Source organism: Triticum dicoccoides, chromosome 5A, assembly GCF_002162155.2.
Source record: "Triticum dicoccoides isolate Atlit2015 ecotype Zavitan chromosome 5A, WEW_v2.0, whole genome shotgun sequence".
NCBI classification, from domain to species: domain Eukaryota; kingdom Viridiplantae; phylum Streptophyta; class Magnoliopsida; order Poales; family Poaceae; genus Triticum; species Triticum dicoccoides.
In genome coordinates this window covers 430,579,276-430,599,872 of record NC_041388.1, presented here as the reverse complement: position 1 = coordinate 430,599,872, position 20,597 = coordinate 430,579,276, and the positions used below count along the sequence as shown (strand labels likewise).

Below are 20,597 nucleotides of genomic sequence, written 5' to 3'. Positions count from 1 at the left end.
TGGTGAATAGTTCCATGTTCTTTACATACAAATGATATATTCCCGAAGTGTAATTCCCCCACCAATCAGTTGTTAAAACTATGATATTATTTAATCAACTGATTTTCCACTTCAGTATAACATGTGGCAAGCACAATATAACATTCCGACTTGTATTTTGAAATAGTATAAACATAACCATATCAAGTGCAATCATCAGTGATGAGATAAAAATAAATAACCTGACCTCTAGTGGGAGTGCAAAGAAAATACCATAAGGTTACCAAACTAAATAATGATGTGAAGCTTTTTTCTTTTCCCACCTTCAGAAAAAGTGTATATAAACCGAAAATACCATCATATATGCTTCACAAGATACCATAGTCCTCCCACTAAAGTCTAGAATTCCAGGATCAATAAGCCAATTCATTTAGTTCCAAGATATGTGAGAAAGTCATTGATGATGTAGATAATAAGATTCCAAGCATGTGTTCCCATTGTCGGTATTCCTCTCTATAGAGTTATCTTCCCCAAATAAGAATTTGGGTTCCTAACTTCCAATGGACCATCAAGAAAGAATAGACCATCGTGTGAAAGTCCGTACTGCACTAATTTTATCATTGAGCTATATTTCCACTCTACCTTTTCCAAATAGTATTTCATAATCAATGGGTTCCAAGATATAAAAATAAATTAAATCCCTTCACATTGAAGTTTCATAGAGTGTCCTATAATAGTAATATTTTTCCTCCACAAAGGAGTTTCATGGCAAAATTTTCAATTCCAAAGTGTATAAGATTTAGTAGCAATGACAAAGCACATAAATATATATAATATGATTTCCTTTGGAACTGTTATATACCATTAAAGTTGCCATTGTATTCCAACAGTATATGATGTATAAAAACAAACACCATAATCCAAAGATAAATATATAGTGCAAATATTATCATTAGACACACTTACAAATGAAGAGCAAATTTCCTTTTCCTTGGAGTAACTCCTACATTCCTCCATATAAACAAGTGATGCTCAATAATAACAATTGCATGATATCCCTTTCCAAAGTATGCATGATTTTCTGCAGAATTTTTCATCATGGCAATTTTCAATATGCAATCATTTGCTCCGTGCAGTCCATCCACAAATTTAGTCCGGAGTTCCTGCTGAATTTCTTCCAAGGGGTAGATGTCTTTTCCTTGTGAGTTACAAGCAGTGGATTAGCAACCAAACAAATTAGGAGATTTTTAACCGGTAATCCAATAAAGTAAATCAATGAGAATTGCAAGATAGAATATTCCTTCCCCAGTTCCACTGACAAGCCAGAAGCAGTGGCCCGTGACAACAAGCATAGCTCGGCGGAGCAACATCGGGGCAGAGTGTCAGTGTGACGGCGGACTACTCCGATGGGTTCCCGAGTATTCGGATGACATCCCAGTATGCCAACAAATTCCGGAATATAGAGCGGCCAGCGGGGCGTAAGTAGAGCTCGAACTTGACAAAAACGTTCTGACAAAATTCTCTTTCCTATTATTCCATCGGCTTGAATTGAAATTGTAGATGATATTGTTAGCCTGCTATCCAAATGGTTCATGTATCTAGAGATCGCATATTAATATGCACATGCATACACAGAACAGTACAACATCCGGTGTCCATCAATCCACCGCACGAGGTCTTGGAGGAGATTACTTTTAGACTTGATCACAGCATGGCAACAATGACATGCATGTTTCCCCAGTCCACGTGAGTGAAGAATCAAAACATCAATGAAATCCTTAGCAGATTCCCGTGTTGGCTATTGAATCAAAGTAGTAGTAGAAAAAAGAAACACTAGCCTTCCTCAGTTGGTCTTGATTTCCACCGATCTGCAGCAACCGGATGCTTCAGCAGACGGAGTTGTACGTACCTGGCCTCGATACAGAGTTGATAGGTAACTCAGACGCAGCGGGGTTGTCGTGCTCGACTGGGGCGGCGGAGTATGGCATGATGGAGCCAGCGTATAGAGTGTCGCCGGAAAAATTCTGTCTTGTAGATCCCGTCTATCTCCAAATCGAGGCATGCAAGCTGTATTAGTATTCCTTGATCCGAGTGAATATGCTAGAGTTCTTTCCCTTCCTTGATCCACGTGCCAAGTTGTGGCGTGCTTGATTCCTTTCCTGATGCATCCCATCTCACGGGCGGACAAAATCAACGCAGAGCAAAAAAGCGGGCGATGACAAATCGATGCGAGAGACAAGCGGTGAACCGCGGATTAAGATCAAGCGACCATACTATGACAGAGTACACGGCAGCGGATTGGATGACGGTTATATCCTAGGGGGTAGATCCGCGGATTAAATTTCTAACATTGGCATCCTAAATTTCTAACATTTGAATATAGTTGCAGGACACATAATTCCAACGCTCATCATCCCAAGAACTAGAGGATCTAGTAGTAAAAGAGTTCTTTACTAATTCATCTGCCACCTGATTGGCCTCTCTTAGCTATGTTAACGTCCCTTCGTTCATGGTAGAAATTAACATGCTTCGTCTCTTTCTGCATGGGCTTGATTTCGTTAATGATTGCTGCGTTAGCACCCTAATTAAGCTTGGTTGTAGGAATTAGGCCAGGATGTATACAAAGGTGGCCAAATGGGCAGATCCTGGTGTGCTGGCCCAATAGCCCGCGTGTCCGGCCCATGGTGGGCCTAGCCCGACACATTTTACAATTGGATCATGCTAGAACATGGCCCACCTAGGCCCGTGCCTAGCCTCAGAGGCTGCGCACAAGTGTCGGCATGACACGACCCATTCATTTATTATTATTATTATTATTATTATTATTATTATTATTATTATTGTTGTTGTTGTTGTTGTTGTTGTTATTATTATTGTTGTTGTTGTTATTTTGTCTAAAAAAATTTATTATTTCTTAAAGATTTTTAAATATATATTAGCCCCCAAAACAACCCAAATCATGTGTGGGTCGGTGGGCTAAACATGCCGATGGGCCAGCCCGTTTCCTTTTTGTGCCGTGTATGGACGGTCCGTGCATTAGGAGTGTCTGTGTGGGCTGTACCTTACCTGGCCTGTCTAGGGCGGGCCGGGCTGTGTGGCCAGGTTTGGGCGTATATGGGCCGTTAGTCAGGGCCTGCCTGATGGGAGCTGACACGCACCGTCTCTCGGTCCCATCTCTTTTGGTTCCTGGTATTTTTTCAAACTCATGAACTTTTGAAAAATTCACAAACATTTTGTTAAAAGTCAAATCTTTGAATATTTTCTGAATTCTTGATATTTTTTGAAATTCATGAGGATTTATTAAAAAAGCAAACTTTTTTAATTTCATTATTTTTTTTGTCTCACCTGAGTCTAGCCAGGCAATGATGGATGTCGTCATGCCAAGAGGATCCTAAGAATATCTCTCCATCGTCGGAGGAGCAAATCCCGCTCTTGAGCTATCTTAAAAGGTTGAAGTTGCACAACATGCAAAGAGTAAGAGAAGTATCAGTTCTGTCATTGGAGGAGCTGGTTTTAGATGGAATGCCAGATTTATAGAGATGCTCTTACACTTCTGTTGGAGATTTCATGTCCATTTTAAGGGTGATGGACATCCAGAGTTGCCCTGCAGTTTGAGGTGTTTGATCCGTTTCAAAAGGGTTATAACTATGAAAATGAGCATAAGTCCTTGTTGCCCTATCTGCGAAAAATCATTATGTGTGATTGTCCTCATTTGCAAGTGTAGATCACCCTTTCGCCTTCAACCATATTTTTGAACTATTAATCGGCAGAGTTCCAAAAAAATATGACAATGGAAGGATCTTCCATGGAAACAATCAAAATTAGCGGAAATGGACTTTTGTGTGAGCCTTTTGGTGAGATGATAGCTTCGATTATAAAATTTTGGCATTCCATAATCTTAAGGATATCAAATACTTATAGATATTGGAGTGTGAAAACCTAACTTTTGTTTCATTCAAATGTTTAAGTCAACTCGTCTTTTTAAAGGGTTTGAAAATAAAGAATTGGAGAAAACTTTTCTCTTCAGATGTTGTGCTAGAGCACACCCATAAAGACATGATAACTGCAAATGATGTCTCTCTCCCATCTCTTGAAAGTCTGTATGTTGGGGAACGTAGCAGAAATTCAAAATTTTCCTACGTGTCACCAAAATCTATCTATGGAGAAACCAGCAACGAGGGGAAGGAGAGTGCATCTACATACCCTTGTAGATCGCTATGCGGAAGCGTTCAAGAGAACGGGGTTGAAGGAGTCGTACTCGTCGTGATCCAAATCACCGGAGATCCTAGTGCCGAACGGACGGCACCTCCGCGTTCAACACACGTACAGCCCGGTGACGTCTCCCATGCCTTGATCCAGCAAGGAGAGAGGGAGAGGTTGAGGAAGACTCCATCCAGCAGCAGCACAACGGCGTGGTGGTGGTGGAGGAGCGTGGTACTCCAGCAGGGCTTCGCCAAGCATCGCGAGGAGGGAGAGGGGTAGGGCTACGCCAAGAAGGAGAGGAACTCATGTGTATTGGGCAGCCCAAACCTCAACTATATATAGGGGGGAGGGGCTGCGCCCCCACCTAGGGTTTCCTCCCTAGGGGTGGCGGAAGCCCCCTAGATCCCATCTAGGGGCGGCCAAGGGGAGGGGAGAGGGGGAGGCGCACCAGGGTGGGCCTTAGGGCCCATCTGCCCTAGGGTTTGCCCCCTTCCCCTCTTCCTTGCGCCTTGGGACTTGGTGGGGGGTGCACCAACCCACCTGGGGCTGGTCCCCTCCCACACTTGGCCCATGCAGCCCTCCGGGGCCTGTGGCCCCACTTGGTGGACCCCCGGGACCCTCCCGGTGGTCCCGGTACGTTACCGATAAAACCCGAAACTTTTCCGGTGACCAAAACAGGACTTCCCATATATAAATCTTTACCTCCGGACCATTCCGGAACTCCTCGTGACGTCCGGGATCTCATCCAGGACTCCGAACAACATTCGGTAATCACATACAAACTTCCTTTATAACCCTAGCGTCATCGAACCTTAAGTGTGTAGACCCTACGGGTTCGGGAACCATGCAGACATGACCGAGACGTTCTTCGGTCAATAACCAACAGCGGGATCTGGATACCCATGTTGGCTCCCACATGCTCCACGATGATCTCATCGGATGAACCACGATGTCAAGGACTTAATCAATCCCGTATGCAATTCCTTTTGTCCATCGGTACGATACTTGCCCGAGATTCGATCGTCGGTATCCCGATACCTTGTTCAATCTCGTTACCGGCAAGTCTCTTTACTCGTTCCGTAACACATCATCCCATGATCAACTCCTTGGTCATATTGTGCACATTATAATGATGTCCTACCGAGTGGGCCCAGAGATACCTCTCCGTTTACACGGAGTGACAAATCCCAGTCTCGATTCGTGCCAACCCAACAGACACTTTCGGAGATACCCGTAGTGCACCTTTATAGTCACCCAGTTACGTTGTGACGTTTGGCACACCCAAAGTATTCCTACGGTATCCGGGAGTTGCACAATCTCATGGTCTAAGGAAATGATACTTGACATTAGAAAAGCTTTAGCATACGAACTACATGATCTTGTGCTAGGCTTAGGATTGGGTCTTGTCCATCACATCATTCTCCTAATGATGTGATCCCGTTATAAACGACATCCAATGTCCATGGTCAGGAAACCGTAACCATCTATTGATCAACGAGCTAGTCAACTAGAGGCTTACTAGGGACATGGTGTTGTCTATGTATCCACACATGTATCTGAGTTTCCTATCAATACAATTCTAGCATGGATAATAAACGATTATCATGAACAAGGAAATATAATAATAACCAATTTATTATTGCCTCTAGGGCATATTTCCAACACCGTATATTTTAGAATGACGAATAACGGGGAAGTGGATATCTCTATGTTGCGACATTCGCCGACCTTGAAGGAACTGTATTTATATCAATGCCCATAGTTGATTCAAGGAAAGATTCATTCAGATCTTATTTTAGCTTCCGAGGCTTCATTAGGATATCAGGATGTTGCAGGGAGCGTCATCGAGATATGTAGATTATGCATGGCCAAGCGCAGTTGCAGATGGGTATCTAAGCATTAAGCTCGAAGCGAGTAAAACATATAACATTTGTACTAAACTTTCACACTTACTATATTTATTTTATAAAATTATAATCTTATTATTGGATTTTTTATATATATCCATAATTAATAATAACATTATTTGATATAAATTTCTAACAGCTATCACTAAAAGATACACCACACACAATATACTTAATGCAAAACCCGTATCGTGTAGCCATAGAGTTTTTTTGTTCAATTTCTCTTAAAAAATATGTTGGAACCCCTTAAACATTAAAAAAATAAAAAGAATGGAATGTCATATCGCCACCAATTATTATATGAAACTTGTGTAAAATAAAAGTGTATGTATGTATACTGTGATGCATATTTTAATATTCTTGAATACCGCGAGACAAATACATAAAATAGAAATATCCCAAAAGTGGTTTCTAGTGTAATAGTTGCACACAAATAGAATATAGTATATAATGTTTCCATGAGGAGATTATCACATAATATCCGGCATGATGCTTTAATTGTGATCAAATGTGGTTTTACATGTTCATGTTGGTTTAATAATATGTTGGGAAAATTGTGTCTAAATTGAGCTTGATATTGAAATGAGACTAACTTTTATGCAAACCACGTATAAAACTGAAAGTGCATTTAGTTCCTAATGATATTTTTGTGTTGATGATAATGTGGTCAGGGAGGATAATATCTTTTATTAAGTTTATCTCGGGGTATTGGTCTCTTAATGAGTTTATATATATGGACTTGGTTCACCCCCACTTCAAAAAGAAAAATTATTTAAGTTTTCTCGAAGACTAAAAAGGTTTTATTGTTTTCTTTTGAGTCATAGGGCAACCACACTATAAACCGGTGTTGAGCTGATTACATTAGAATGTGGATCATGCAAAACATATATACCAAGGCATCCCATTCCCACCGCAAAGATAATGGGTTAAACCCCTCCCAATATGACTACATGAAATCCTATATACCTAAGAGATCCATCTCCACTATCTTAGTTATCTTAACATGCAACCTATCCACATCATCAAGTAGGTCCACCATGTAAAAACATTTTCCCACTAACTCTTCATGCCCATGTTCCCACTAGCTCTTCATGCGCATGCAACATATCACAATTAACCATTAACTATTTTTTGTGCCCTCTCAAGCATCCATGACATTCTAGGTTTCTTTTGCTATCTATATATGTGTCTTGACATCATACGATCCACTTCAAATGTACAACATGAGTCCCCGTTTAACCATTTGGTTAGAATTCAAGTGTTTTTAATGTGATTGTCTGATTCCGAAATCCCAAACATCCATATTTTCTCATTACCATTCTCTTGTGCTACATGTCCATGTTTTTTTCTCCTACAAGCCATAGAATTGCGCTAGATGTCTTCATTCCATTGAAACCCGGTGTTACAAGAAACCTTTTTAATGATGGAACTAAGCTTCAGCTAATGATGAAGCATCCATGGTTGCACACCAGACAAGACAAATAAAAAGAATTAGAGCTACCTTGGTATATTACGGTGAGAAGCATGATGTACTGAACAATGCCCTCATGAATTCGAAGAGACTTTTTTATATAGAAAATAAAAAAAATCAAAGTATGAGTTAACTCGCATTTTATTTCTCTGTGCGACCAATTTTTTATGAATGCACATCTATAGTTGCTAGCATAATTTTAGGTTTAGCCAAGGGTAGAGATGTGTCCACTGTCTCTACTCAACGCTGTTTTTATCACATATTGCCTCACCGATATATTGTCAATATAATAAATTAACAGAACAAAAATCACACCCATTTTTGGATTTTTCCATCAAAAAATTAAAATTTTACTACATACAACATTTCGTTCAAAAAAATTATCATCAAATTATACTGTATTCATTTTTTTCACATGTTTTAAAACATCAAATTATTTTGTAACAGTTCTCGCAGCAACGCACATGGTATCATCTAGTTTTTAAAAAGTAGTGTCAACATTTTTTTTTACTATGCATTAATATGTTTTAAATTCATGATGAACATTTGAAAAACTTAGTCAATAAAATGTTTGAAATATATATTTATTTGGAATATTCTAAAAAAAGAAGAAGACACAAACCAACTACCAAACAAATGAACGAACGCGCTACTGGGCCTGGGATGCTTGAGTCGAGGGGTTCACACTGGCAAATCCTATTTGACACCCTAAAACGTCAAATGCGGTGGATCCTATATGACGCTCGTTAGCGTCGAAACGTCGTACCTTCCACGTGCAGAATGTGCTGTTTTTTTTGTTCGCTGCTGCTTTCCTTCGCTGTTTCGTGCTTTGTTTTCATTTTTCTTTTGTGCTGTTTTTGCTTCCGGTTTTCAATTTTTTATGTTTTTTCTTTTACATTTCGTTTTCCCTTTTCCTTTTTTCCTTTTTTTCTTCTCATTTTTTGGTGTTATATAAAAAGTGCACTATGTATTACAAAAATGTTCACCATATATTATAAAAAGTTCACCATGCATTGATAAAAAAATGTTCATAGTGTATTACAAAAATATTAATCAGAAATTTAACAAAATGTTCGCCATATTCTAAGAAAATTTTCAACGTATTTATAACAATGTTCATTGTGTACTTAAAAAATATTCAATGTGTATTTAAGAATTGTTCAGCGTATATCACAAAAATGTTTAATGGTCGAAAGTTTTAAAAAAAAAATCTTCCGCTGCGTTTAGTTCTTATAAGCTCGCGCAGCCTACATTTAGCAAAGATTGAGCAGCTCAGGTGTTATTGGACATCTACTGACCATCATGGGGGTGTCGAGTTCGATTCCTCTTAGCCCCATCATTCTTTTGGGGGATTAATAGCAGCTCGCATTGACGTGATTGAATGGGCCGGCCCATTCAGATCGTAGACCCCGCGTGAAAGCTCGTGTCGTCAAATGGATAGGCCGACACCCACGTGCGAGGAAAAATGGGCTGACCCATTTTGGGGTTGTCCGCTTGTTTGCTGCTCAAGCGTTCTTTTTCGGTTTCCCATTGCAGTCTTTTTTGTTTTGATTTTTTTCCTGCTATTTCGTTCGGTGCACTGCTGCAATGTGTTTTTTGGTTTTTCTATTGTGGCTTTTGGTTTGGCTTTCACATGGTGCTTAGTTTGCAGCACCACTCCGGTGTTTTTTTCCCATGCTCCTATGTTGTGGATTTTGTTTCCATTTTTTGTTTTTTCCTTCCAGTTTTTTATTTTATACTTACATTTTTAATACATGGTGTATTTCTTTTGAAACATGGTGAACATTATTTTAATACATGTCTACTATTTTTTATTACATGGTAAACTTTTTAAATATATAATGAACATTTCCTAAATAAACGGTGTAGTTTTGTTAGTATACAACAAACATTTTTTTAAATAACTATTGGACACTTTTAAATACATTAAAAAATACTCCATGCCGAATAGTTTCAAAATGAACATTCATTTTTGTGTATTTTTATAATTCTTTTATTGAGGAAAAGCAGAATAAATAGAAAGTACAAATAAAAAGGATAAATATAAAATAACCACTACAGGGTGCTGCTTGACTACATAAACATAGATTTGCACGTTACTCGCTCGGCCTTTGAGCCTTACCTCAAGCGTAGCCTGTCTATTTGGTGCAAATAGGCGTTATCGAGGAGCTCTTGTTCGCTGCGAGCAAGACAAAGCCCGTCCCGGAAACCCTATTTGACACGTGTTGACAAATAGGTAGCGCTCACGCACCCCCCACACTATTTAAATATGGGCCAGACCAGGTAGGTTTTTTCTCCGAGCTGATTTCGAAGGTTTTTCGTTTGGTTTTCCAGGACGGCATTTATTTTCCTCTTTTTTTTATCAAATACATAATATTTTTCAAATTTGTGCACATTTTTTTTCATATTTGTGAACCTTTTCTGTTTCATGATTGTTTTTCAAATTTTCGAACATTTTTACAAACTTGTACTTTTTCAAATTCATGAACTGTTCTGAATTCTTGAACTTTTTTCAAATTACGTACATTTATGAATTTTCAAGATTTTGTAATGTACGCTGATTGATTTGTTTAAACTTCATGAACATTATTTTAATACATGAAAAAAATTTGTGTTAAACACGGCGAACATTTTTTTATTATGTCGTGAACTTTTTTTAATAAGCAGTGAACCTTTTCTAAATACATGGTGAACATTTTTAATATATGTTAAAAAAAATTAAACTAGTGCGTCCTCATGTACTATGCCTATAAGCAGCTAAACAGACTTTCAGATAGATGTTGTTTCAGTAGTACTCCCTCCGTTTCAAAATATAGTGCGTCCTCGGTTTTCGCGTTTTAACTTTGATCATAAATTTAACCAACGAGACAGACTGTGGCGGGAGCAAAAATTATACCAATGAGTATGTATTCAAAAGAAGTTTTCAATTATATAATTTTTTGCTCCCGCCGCAATCGGTCTCGTTGGTTAAATTTATGGTCAAAGTTGAACCTTGGGAAGCGTGGGCGAACTATATTTTGGAACGGAGGGAGTATTACGATACTGAAGTTTGTAGTGCTAAATTAATAGCATCTCTAAATGTGTCAAATCAACAGTATCATCAAACAAGTGCTGTAGTAGGGCAACTTCACAAAGAACTATCGAAAAACATGCCTTGTCAGGTAAACTGCCAAGTGCTACAGAAAAATGGTAACCCAACAATTGCATCAAATGTGTATTGTTGTACACCTCGAAACGCACAGCCGGACTTGAGAAAGATATATCAAAGTGCTCAAAATAATCCAACAAAAATCTCGACAAAACCTAACATTCCAGTGAAAGCACTGTTAAAACATCAGCACAAACAGAGCTGGAACGATGAATACTCTGTTTGCTGCACACCGTGGAAACACCTCCAGACTGCAAAAATACAGAGTGCTCGATTTTTTCTGAAGGGATTCCCAGTTAATAAAGAATATTGCCCTGTGTGGACTGATCATGATTTCTAAGGACAACAGAGCAAGTTGCCGTACTTCTACACAGCACATGACTCTAAAAAATCTGAAACAATTCCTGAAAAAGAAACCCAAGGATAGCATCTTCAGTGTGGACTGTTAAAATTGCTGTGCAAACAGAGCTAGAAAAATCCATCTGTTGTGATTGTACACCCCCAAACATTATATTGGACTCCAAACATTTCAAGGTGCTCAGAATCGTTTTCAAGAGCTTTCCAAAAAAAATCAAGCGTAGATCACCCATGAACAGAGTGTTAAATTTGCAGGACAAACAGGGTTAGAAGCATGCTTTTTCATATGTTCTTGCTGTACACCCCGGACAACACGGCCGGCCTCGAAAAAATAGGAACTTATGCATATGGTTCCTCCCTCTCTGATTCTTACTCAGAGCAACTTGATATCGCCAAGGTGAAGCTGCAAATGCTGGATCAGGCATCATGAAGGTTCACTGCAGAAATTTGAAATTGCAACTTATGCTGCTTCATCCATCCACCTCGCTAAATTCTCTCTAATCAAGTGTCTTCGGAGTGCCAGTCAACTAGGATGCAACTTATATAGATTTCTGTGTAATAATGATGTGTTTAATAGTTACGAGACTAATATAGACAAATATGGAGACTGGATACGGGACTATAGTCAACTTATATAGACAAATCATTTCTTTCTGAATATGGAGACTGGATACGGGACTGTAGTCACAGTAGACCCATTATGGAGGTGATGCGATGATTTGGTTGAGCTAATTAAGCTGACCTACTGCTTGCTCGAGTCTTTCTGAACCGATTATGGAGCGACGGGAATATGGATCCAGGGCCATGTGTCAGCGAAGAGTCTGTGCATCAGTTTATAGGCTATGCAATTGTTGAGTATTCAGTTTATAGGCTATGCAATTGTTGAGCATTCAGCTTATAGGCTATGCAATTGAAGAGCCTGTTACCTTTTTCCTCGTGTTGGTTTCCGGGCAACAATAATTAACCTTGTAATAAACATCATTTTGTTTCATGTCGTAGCTTGTCATGTCAATCAGCCAGAGCATGTACTCGCAGTCTTGTATAGGGGAGAGGCCACTCTGCTCTCTCCACTGTTCTGTTGTAAGCATATCTGCTGTAAGCATATCCTAGGACGCGATGGCTGGGCGTCCTAGGGGTGTCGGCATGCCGAAGGGTTGGTGTGAGGGCAGAGAAGTCCGCAAATCCATGCCGCCCCGTCTGCGGTGTCCTCAGCCCTCTCCCCTAAGGCTAGAAGCCGGCGCTAGAGAGCCAGTCGCGGAGGCGGTGCATGTGGGAACTCGGCGCCATAGAGGGAGGTTGCTTGCAGGGCACCGACGTCACAGCGAAGGCCGCCGCCAGCGATCAGAGGGTAGGGCAGGGTGAAGCAGCGTCACAACGCGGTGAGGCAGGAAGGAGGGATGCTCGTGGGTATTTTGTTACGGTCATGGATCATGGGATTATTAGTAGGAGGATTTTTTTGGAAACAAAAAAATGACGGGAAGGTATGCTCGATCGTGGGGATTTTTAAAGCCGGCAATCGTGGAATTAGTGGGAGAGAATTTTTGAAAAGAAAAATAGGACGGTAGGTGGGATCGGAGGAACTGCGAGGGAGGACGAAAAGGAAAACGTAAGAGGAGAGAGGGAACCTGTATCTTTTAGGTAGTAGAGATTGCAAGCCCCCATGGTTGGGGTGGTCAAGACTCGAGACTGCACTTTGTCTTTGTAATTCTAGACAAATATGGCAACGGAAAAGAAAGATAAGGTACCTGTCCACATAATTGAAGCTTGGTAGTGGTCGTGGCGTGTTGGTTCAATTAGTTTGGAGCAATTAATCTGGATGCATGCATGCATGGCTGTAAAGCTACATCGACAGCACTCGGTCCTGTAAAACTCTGGTGGAAGCGTTAAACCCTTTGCTCGGGCCGCGTGTGTATATATATGCAATATGCCGTGGCTTACAAGAACCGATCGACAGAGATCGATCGTGATTGTTACAGGAGGTTGGAAGAGATAAAACAGAAGAAGAGATAGAAAGAGATACAAGTTAAACAGCTTTCCTATCTCTATACAATATCTTCTAACACTCCCCCTCAATCTAAACCTCAGGAAACTTGCGCAAGGTTAAGATTGTACTTGAACTCATCCAACCTCCTCATAGTAAGAGGTTTTGTGAAGCCATCAGCTAGTTGATCTCCCGTAGGTATAAACTGAATATCAAGTAGCTTTCGAGCTACTCTTTCTCTGACAAAGTGGAAATCAATTTCAATATGTTTGGTGCGTGCATGGAAAACAGGATTAGCTGAAAGATAGGTTGCTCCAATATTATCACACCATAATCTAGCAGCTTGTGGAGTCTTGATTCCAAGTTCATAGAGTAATGTCTGTATCCACATTACTTCTGCTGTAGCATTTGCCAAAGCTTTATACTCAGCCTCTGTACTTGACCTTGAGACAGTAGTCTGTTTTCTTGCACTCCATGATATGAGATTAGTTCCCAGAAACACAGCAAAACCACCTGTAGACCTTCTATCATCAGCACACCCTGCCCAGTCTGCATCAGAATAAGCAGTGACAAGTAGAGATGGAGACTTGGTAATCTGAAGTCCAAGTCCTTCAGTAAACTTAAGATACCTTAAAATCCTCTTAACTGCAGTCCAGTGAGTTGTTCTAGGTGCATGTAAATACTGACATACCTTATTCACAGAGTAAGAAATATCAGGACGTGTAAGAGTCAGATATTGTAAAGCACCACAACACTTCTATAATTTGTTGCATCTTCTGACCCAAGTGCTTCTCCACTCTCAATTGTAAGTTTTTCAAAAGTTGAAATTGGTGTACTCATAGGTTTGCAATTGTGCAGCCCTACTCTCTTGAGTATATCAACAGTGTATTTTTCTTGCATAAGAATAATACCATCTTTGACTGGTTTGACCTCTATGCCATGAAAGTAGTGAAGATCACCCAAGTCCTTGAGAGCAAATTCCAACTTTAGATCTTTGAGCAAACAAGTGGTAGCATCTGAACTTGAGCTTGCAACAATTATATCATCAACATAAACAAGTACAAATATAGTGATCTTGTCTTTATGATAAAAGAACAATGAAGTGTCAGCTTTAGATGGTGTAAATCCAAGTTGTTGCAACTGCATACTCAACCTTGAATACCAAGCTCTTGGGGCTTGTTTCAGACCATACAAAGCTTTATCCAACTTACAAACATAATGTGGTGTGCTGTGATTCTCATATCCAGGTGGCTGCCGCATGAACACTTCTTCCTCAAGAACACCATGAAGAAATGTGTTCTGAACATCTAGCTGCCGTAAACTCCATCCTCTGGAAATAGCAATAGACAAGACAAGTCGAATAGTAGCTGACTTAACAATAGGACTAAAAGTATCTTCATAATCAATACCAAACCTCTGCTTAAAACCTTTGGCAACTAATCTAGCTTTGTACCTGTCTATACTTCCATCAGATTTTCTTTTTATCTTATATACCCATTTGCAGTCTATAACATTGCTACCTTGCCTTGAAGGTACTAAGTGCCAAGTTCTATTTTTCATGAGTGCATCATATTCTTTATCCATAGCCTCCTTCCAATCTTTATGTGCTAGAGCATCATGCAAATTATTTGGTTCACCAACAGTACTAAGAAAAGCATGTTTGCCTCTGTCATACCATATCGTACCATCAGTATACTCTTTATTTTTGACGATACCTGACTGTGACCGTGTGTGACGACGGGGAGCCGGAGATAGAGCTGCTGATGTAGGCGAACCATCCACAGAAGATCCCAGCGCCGAAGATCCCAGCGCTGGATCCAAGAAGGATTCTGCACCGGCTGCTGCGCCTGTCCCCCTGTCGCCAGCAGCATCCGCGTCAGCCTGCAAACAAGTGGCGGCCGGTGATAGGCGCGCACTCGCCCGCGATGATAGGCGCCCCTCCGCGTCGTGTGGTGATACGCGCTCGCCCGCCTGCGGTGATAAGCGCTCGTCTGCGTCCGCGCCGCGCGATGATAAGCGCCCGCCCGCGCCCTGCGGTGATAGGCGCGTGCCCGCGACTGGACTAGCGGGCTCCACCAGGTGGGGGCTGTCGACCACGCGCGTGCATGCACCCGCACCTGGGCTGGCGGCCTCGTCCAACCGCACATCGGAACAAGCAGGGTCCACCTGGTCGGCCACATGCAGAGGAGAGCGATCCTCCTGGGATCGCGCGCCGCTGGCGCAAGGATCGGCTTCGGATCCAGTGCTGCTGTCAGCAGGATCAACATGGGATCCCGTGCGTGTCTTGTCCTGATCTGTGCACATAAAATGACGACCAAAATCTGCAAAATCACAATTTTCATTCGAATTTTTCACAAGGTCGGCATTAATTAATTCACCCCCGTGACCTGGAAGAAGAGCTATTTCAGCACGGAGGAGAGCTCCTGCATTCGGATGAAGCTTGGCAAAAGGAAATAGATTTTCATCAAAAACAACGTCTCTAGAAATATAGATACGTCCAGTAGCAACTTCTAGGCACTTATAGCCTTTGTGAAGATTACTATAGCCAATAAAAACACATTGAGTAGAACGAAACTCAAGTTTATGACGATTATAAGGACGAAGATTGGGGTAGCATGCACACCCAAAAGTTTTGAGAGAATTATAATCTGGTTTTTGATTATAGAGACGTTCCAAAGGAGTAGAATTGGCAATGACTTTGCTAGGCAACCGATTAATAAGATATGTGGCAGTGATGAAAGCTTCATCCCAATATTTGAGAGGCATAGAAGCGTGAGCAAGTAAAGATAGACCAACTTCAACAATATGACGATGTTTTCTTTCTGCAGAGCCATTCTGTTGATGGGCATGAGGACAAGACACATGGTGTGCAATACCAATACTACGAAAGAAAGAGTTGAGCTTCTCATACTCCCCTCCCCAGTCACTTTGGACTGTCAAAATTTTTCTGTCAAAGTGTCTTTCAACAAGTTTTTGAAACTCTTGGAATACGGAAAAACTTCAGATTTATACTTGAGTAAGTAAATCCAAGCAAACTTGCTATAATCATCAATGAAACTGACATAATATTTCTTTCGTCCAAAAGAATCACGGGCATGGCCCCATACATCACTGAAAATAAGCTCTAAAGGAGCATGAGAAACACTACTTGATCTAGGATAGGGAAGTTGGTGACTCTTGGCACATTGACAAGCTTCACAAACTGAATCACTAAGAGGACTGTGAGACAAAGAAAGATTGCCTTTATTGATAACTTGCTTAACTATGACTGAGGAAGGATGTCCTAATCGTTGATGCCACCTTGCCAAAGAGGGCTTGATGACGGAGTAGACCTGACAATGCTTGCGACTAAGTGCTCCGGATGTGATGGGGTAGAGGCCTCCAATGCATCTACCGTGGTGTAGAAGTTCCCTCGTTGCCCGATCCTTTATAAAAAAGTAATGAGGGTGATTTTCAAAGAAGACATTATTATCAGTGGCTAAACGAGACATGGAAGCAAGATTTTTGTCGGCTTGAGGCACATGAAGGACATCTTTCAGAACGAGGTCACGTTTAAGCATAGGTGAATTAATAAAAGCTTGACCAATGTGTTGGATATCCATACCTCCACCGCTTGCGGTGTGAATCTGATCATTGCCGTGATACTTCTCACGGAGAGCGAGCTGCTCTAGCTCACTTGTGACATGATCCGTGGCGCCGGAATCAACATACCACATGCCATCTCCTCCTTGTTCACACATGGCTGCAGCAACATGTTTAGCATCGGGAACGTAGTCCTCATCATAGCGGTGCCAGCAGTCCATAACCTCATGGCCGGCCTTCTTGTAGAGTTGACAGCGAGGGCGACCACGAGAGGATGAGGAGGGGCGGCGGCTAGTGTTGTTGTTGAAGCCACCACCCCCTGATCTGTTGCCGGAGTTGTTGTAGTTGCCGCCGCCTCCGGCGTTGCTGTAGTGGTTGTTGTAGCCGCTGTCCTAGGAGTTGCCGCGCCCGCGCCCACCGCCGCGTTGCGCGTGGTGACCGCGCCCACGGCCGCGGCCACGCGAGACGGCGTTGGCGGAGGATTGACGGAAGCTGGCGCCATGGAGGAGGCTGAGGCGGGCGTCGAAGCTTAGGAGATGGCTGTATAGCTCCTGGACAGTGATCGGCTCCACCCGAGCTGCAAGGGCCGAGACTACTGGATTGTAGTCCATGTCCAGCCCGGCCAAGATCTTGGACACGATCTCCGAATCGGAGAGCGCGGCAGCGGTGCAGGCAACTTCATCTGTTAGGCTCTTAATCTTGCCAAGATATTCGGCCATAGTCATGTTACCTTTTTGAAGATTCGTAAGCTCGATGCGGGTATTGATGGCTTGGGCTTGGCTCTGGGCGGCAAACATGTCATGGATGGCGCGCCAGACTTCGGCCGGCGTCTGCAGCGTGGCGACTTGTGCAAGAATGTCGCGGGAGAGGGAACCCATCAAGTAGCCTTGGAGCTGTTGTTGTTGTGCAAACCAGAGGGATATCGCAAAGTTCAGTACCTGTTCTTCTTTGCCTTCCTTGGTGATGGTGAGGGTGGCCGGCGGTGCCGGACTCTTCGCGTCAAGATGGTGTTCCATCTGCGCGCCCTTGATTTGTGGTAGGACGATGGCCTTCCAGAGCAGGAAGTTGCCCCTCGTCAGCTTCTCTTGCGGCAGCGATCCGAGGAAGGAGGTGGTGGGGTTGGAGGTGGATGATGACGCAAACGTGGAGGAGGAGGAGGTGGTGAGCGCACCCATGGTGCTGGGCGTCATGGCTGCGGTGGTGGTGGACATGGCTGCGGTCGCCTGGTAGCTAGATGCGATCTCTATCCAATCTATCGAGGAAGAGGCTCTGTTACCATGTAAAACTCTGGTGGAAGCGTTAAACCCTTTGCTCGGGCCGCGTGTGTATATATATGCAATATGCCGTGGCTTACAAGAACCGATCAACAGAGATCGATCGTGATTGTTACAGGAGGTTGGAAGAGATAAAACAGAAGAAGAGATAGAACGAGATACAAGTTAAACAGCTTTCCTATCTCTATACAATATCTTCTAACAGGTCCTTCAGCCTCCGCCGCTTTCTTATCTGATAAATTTTGCTGGTCTACTCCTGCTGCTATTGTATCCCACTTGAGGAGGGAAAGGAAAGAGGGGCCTCCCCTCCCCCTTTCCTTCCCCTAGAGCCTGCTGTCCAAAGAAGGGGCGCACCAGGGGCTGATATGTCCCCCTCTTTGGCCCATTAGGCCCATATACACTTACCGGGGGTGTCCGAAACCCCTTCCGGTGACTCGATGACTACCTAGTGCACTCCGAAACTCTTTCGGTGTTTGAATACCATCGTCCTATATATCAATCTTTACCTCTCGATCATTTCGAGACTCCTCGTCATGTTCGTGATCTCATCTAGGACTCCGAACAACATTCAGTCACCAAATCATATAACTCATATAACACTATATCGTCAACGAATGTTAAGCGTGCGGACCCTACGGGTTCGATAACTATGTAAACATGACCAAGACACCTCTCCGGTCAATAACCAATAGCGGAACCTGGATGTTCATATTGGCTCCTACATATTCTACGAAGATCTTTATCGGTCGAACCGTTATGACAACATACGTAATTCCCTTTGTCCGTCCCTATGTTACTTGCCCGAGATTCGATTGTCGGTATCTCTATACCTAGTTCAATCTTGTTACCGCAATTTTATTTACTCGTTCTGTAATACATCATCCCGTGACTAACTCATAGTCATTTTCTTGCAAGGCTTATCCGTCACTATGATGTGTATTACCGAGAGGGTCCAGAGATACCTCTCCGATACTCGGAGTGACAAATCCTAATCTCAATTCACGCCTACCCAACAAAACACCTTCAGAGATACCTGTAGAGCATCTTTATAATCACCCAGTTACGTTGTGACGTTTGATAGCACACAAGGCATTCCTCCGGTATCCGGGAGTTGTATGATCTCATAGTCAAAGGATATGTATTTGACATACATGAAAGCAGTAGCAAAAACTATATGATCAAATGCTAAGCTAATGAATGGGTCTTGTCCATCACATCATTGTCATAATGATGTGATCCTATTATCAAATGATAACTCATGTCCATGGTTATGAAACCTTAACCATCTTTGATTAACGAGCTAGTCTAGTAGAGGCTTACTAGGGACACGGTATTTGTTTATGTATTCACACATGTATTTAGGTTTCCGGTCAATACAATTCTAGCATGAATAATAAACCTTTATCATGAATAAGGAAATATAATAATAACCATTTTATTATTGCCTCTAGGGCATATTTTCATCATCCTTAAGATTACTGAATGCCAACATTTTTTCATCAAGTGTCATCATCTCACTCGGAAGTTCATATCAATGAAGGTTCAATGTTTCCATGGAAGATCCCTCCATTGACATAATTGTTGAAACACTAGTGATAATTAGTTTACAATATGTGACTGAAGTCGGATGGGTTATGTACTTGCAAACAAGGATAACCGACCATAATGAGTTTCCACGGGCTAGGAAACCATGACTTATGTTCGGTTTCACAATTATAACCTTTCTAAAACAGATCAAACACCTCAAGTGTAGAGCAACTCTAAATATCTAGCACACTTAAACTAGACTTCATCTCCCCCACAAAAGTTCAGGAACACCTCCGTAAATCTGGCATTCCATCTAAACCAGCTGCTCCAATGATGGAACCAAGATTTCTCTTACTCTTTGCATGTTGCTCAACTTCAACCTTCTAAGAAACCGAAGCATTTCCAGAGATGGAAGTATTCTCCGTTCTCCCCAATCCTCTAGATAAACTGTATGTAATGACTTAAAGAAAGAAACATTCAATACTTGAAGATGGAAAAACTTGCTCAAGACATGATGCAAAGCTAGTATGACCATCCTGAATTGTTATATACCAAAGATGTGTGTGATTTTCCGAGCTACACAGAAAAGAATTAAAATCAGGAGATATTGCAGACATTTGCAGCAGACGTGATTATGTTCTTATTCAAAGACATCTTGGATGCTTTAAAGAAAAAGTAGCCATATTACCCCATTAACACCAATGTCCTCAACTTTCTCATTGATACGACTATATGTTGTAAAAAGAATTTGAATTTCCCAATATAAGGTATATTCCCGGTTTGATAACCCCTCTGTATACAGAATTGATTACTATAGGCAAATGGTGTACAATTGGCAAAATTTCATTGCAGTGCAAACCATCCAAAGTTAGACATTTTGTTCATTTCATTGCATTGTAAACTACACAGTATGAAAGTTTGTGATGGATGAGATCGATATATATGGCATCATATCTACAATGATAATCCAAACATTAGGCTCGAAGCGAGTTAAAACATATAAAATTTGTACTAAACTTTCATACTTACTTTGATTTATTATAGAAAACTATAAAGTTAACTATTATATTTTATTTAGCCATAATTAATAATAACATTTTTTGATATGAATTTCTAACATCTACCATTGAATACACCCCACACACACCATACTAAATGTAAATTGTAT

General features: G+C 41.5%; 1 pseudogene; it reads right to left on the bottom strand.

The window, feature by feature from the left end:
- The window catches only part of LOC119299706, a 40,026-nt pseudogene extending 19,722 nt beyond the window's left edge, over positions 1–20,304 (bottom strand).
- Between the last annotated feature and the right edge of the window lie 293 nt (positions 20,305–20,597).